The sequence below is a fragment of the Capsicum annuum genome, unplaced genomic scaffold (genome assembly GCF_002878395.1).
Source record: "Capsicum annuum cultivar UCD-10X-F1 unplaced genomic scaffold, UCD10Xv1.1 ctg78682, whole genome shotgun sequence".
NCBI lineage: Eukaryota > Viridiplantae > Streptophyta > Magnoliopsida > Solanales > Solanaceae > Capsicum > Capsicum annuum.
The window spans coordinates 1-3,200 of record NW_025889194.1 but is presented as its reverse complement, the minus strand read 5'-3'; the positions used below and the strand labels follow the sequence as shown (position 1 = coordinate 3,200).

At 35.7% G+C, this 3,200-nt stretch overlaps 1 pseudogene; it reads left to right on the top strand.

The window, feature by feature from the left end:
- Positions 1-735: 735 nt before the first annotated feature.
- Positions 736-3,179, top strand: LOC124894957 (annotated as a pseudogene).
- The last annotated feature ends 21 nt before the right edge of the window (positions 3,180-3,200 follow it).

Below are 3,200 nucleotides of genomic sequence, written 5' to 3'. Positions count from 1 at the left end.
TTGTAAATGTTGATTGTAGTTCATGATGGAAGAATCTCCAATGTCCCTGCTTATAGGAATACTCCTCACGCTTTATTTTCCATTGCTTGAAGTGAGGTTTGTTTTTCTGAAACTTTCTGATTTCTACAAATATTATTGAAGCTTGTTCGAAAAAGAAGTTTCTTTTCAATTCATATAGGTGGTAGCTCTGGTGAAAGACAACTCGTATGCGAATATGTTTTATGAATCTTAAGTCTATTTAGTTCATATAATAAGTCTATTATATGCAGTCTTACCTTGCATCTTTGTAAGAGGTTGTTTTGGATTTTTATAAGAGGTTGTTTTTACGGCTTGAACTGTGATCTCATTTTCTCATGCAACTACTTTACTTCTGCATAGGTTACAATGTTGAACAAATAGGATCTATTTTCTATCGGGGAAGATTGCACCTTGTTAAATAATGTCAAGTAAATAGAAGGCTTGAACAATATCTTCTTGGCATGTCCTATAATCTGTAAGTCCTTAGTGGAGTAGTAGGTTAAGAAGAGATTTGTAGAATTTGTAAGTCCTTAGTGGAGTAGTAGGTTAAGAAGAGATATGTAGCATGCACATGGTCAAGATGCTGATAAATTTACCATAGCCAATATAAGTTTTTTTTGGGTAAGGACAAAGCTAATATAAATTTATACATGAAAACTTATGCTCTATAAGGAAAGAACCATAATTTTTGTTGACTAAATGTGCATCTATAAGATAATGCAGTCAAACACAGTTGCATATAATGAAGGCAAGGATCTTGAGTTAAAGAAAGAACTGTTTCTTGGTGATGCTCTTTCTGATGTCCCTTTGGTATGTATGAGATATTTAAGATATTTGCAGGTACTTCCAACACAAAATACTGTAGCCTTATTTATCCATTAATACAGGAAGGTGGTGTCGATATCAAGTAGATGATGTTCTTCTTGTGATGTTCATGGCAAAGGGCACTAGTGTTTGCTTTATTATATAACTGAGGAAAATGCCACTGTGTCCTCGCTACTGTCACTTTCTTTCATCCTCTTGACATTGTCCGTACCAGGTTCCAAGGTAGTGTTATAGCAAAATGAATATGATGTTGTGTTGTTGGTTTGTAGCAGAGCTTGATTTGTTGTAAATGTTGATTATAGTTTATGATGGAAGAATCTTCAATGTCCCCGCTTATAGGAATACTTCTCATGCTTTATTTACCATTGCTCAAAGTGAGGTTTGTTTTTCTGAAGCTATCTGATTTCTGCAAATATTATTAAAGCTTGTTCAAAAAAAAAGTTGCTTGTCAATTCATATAGGTGGTAGCTCTAGTGAAAGACAACTCGTATGCGAATATGTTTTATGAATCTTGAGTCTGTTTAGTTCGTATATTATATGCAGTCTTACCTTGCATCTTTGTAAGAGGTTGTTATTACGGCTTGAACTGTGATCTCATTGTCCCATCAACAACTTTACTTCTGCATAGGTTACAATGTTGAACAAATAGGATCTATATTCTATCGAAGAAGGGCACATGGTTTAATGTGGATAGCGACTGCCCGAAGAAAATAAAAGAGTTTTTGGCCAAAGGATTCAAAGAAAATATTTTTCCGTTACCGGTAAGTTTTAGCTCTTTTTTTTATCTTACTGGTTTTGGGGTCTAATAGTTGAACTACTTCTGGGTTATCAACTTGCTAATGCTTTGTGATGCTAACCCATTTTAGTTGAATTCTCTGTTGGTTATTTTTAAGGGTGATGTTGATGTTGTATGTGGTTAACCACCTTGTCAAGGAATCAGTGGTTTCAACCGATTTAGGAACAAGGAAAATCCAAAGCAAGATAGTAATTTTTTAGGTTTGTATTAATAGAGAACGTGGTGGACCTTATCAAATTTTCCAATGGTTTCCTTGGGAGATATGCATTGAGCAGACTTGTAGGAATGAACTACCAAGCACGCATGGGAATGATGGCAGCTGGTGCATATGGTCTTCCTCAATTTCGTATGCGTGTCTTCATGTTTGTTGCTCTTTTGTCTGAGGTAATATTGCTTTTGGATTTAAAGTTATTTAATTGATTTTCAATAATGATCCAAAGCACCTATCTACCATCCTCACCTTTCTTAAATCTCGTGTTACTGCAGAACCTGCCACAATATCCATTGCCCACACATAAAGTTATTGTAAGAGGTGTTATTCGCACAGAATTTGAGGTAATTTTTTATTATTTTAAAATACCATGAATGTTGTAGCATTTGATATTGACCAAATGCGCATCTATGAGCTAATACAGTCAAACACAGTTGTATATGATGAAGGCAGGATCTTGAGTTAAAGAAAGAACTGTTTCTTGGTGATGCTCTTTCTGATCTCCCTTCGGTATGTATGAGATACTTAAGATGCTTGCAGGCACTTCCAACACAAACTACTGTAGCCTTATTTCCCCATCTTTTATGTGTATGATTTTCCTTTTAGGTGGAGAATAGTGAGCCAAGAGACGAAATGACTTACACTGAGGAGCCCAAAACTCATTTCCAGCGTTATATAATATTGGGGAGGGATGGTGAGTTCACATACTGTGTGTAGGTGTAATATAATTGTGTCAGTTAGTTCCATGTTTTTGCATATGTTGCACTTCATGGTTTAATGTCGTGGTCACCTGAGAAGTGTCTTTTAAAATAATATTTAGTTCTTATTTTGGGAGGTTTCTTGCTGTAACTAATGTTGAGCTTGAAATGTTCACAGCATTAATGAGTGTTGCTAATACAGTTTGGTCATTGTTGTAGGGGTGATAGGAAGTGTTTTATATGACCATCGTTCTCTTCAGTTGAATGACGATGACCATCAACGTGTATGCCAAATTCCCAAGCGGAAGGTATAAATTTTTCTATCATGCCATTGGTGGTACTTAAGTGATGAGCTCCTTGTGGTGCTGAATTCTTGACCTTTTTGATAGTAGGGTGCAAACTTCAGGACCTTGACTGGAGTTCGTGTTCGGCCAGATAAAAAAGTTGAATGGGACCCAGATGTGGAGAGAGTATTGCTACCTTCAGGGAAGCCTTTGGTATGTTTTTTAAATTAATATTTAATAGAATGACATAGTTATTATGTTTTTTGGTTTCTGGATCTTATGATGCTTAAAATCAACAGGTCCCTGACTATGTCATGAGCTTCGTTGGTGGTAGTTCCTCAAAGTAATGATACATCTCTTATTTTTTT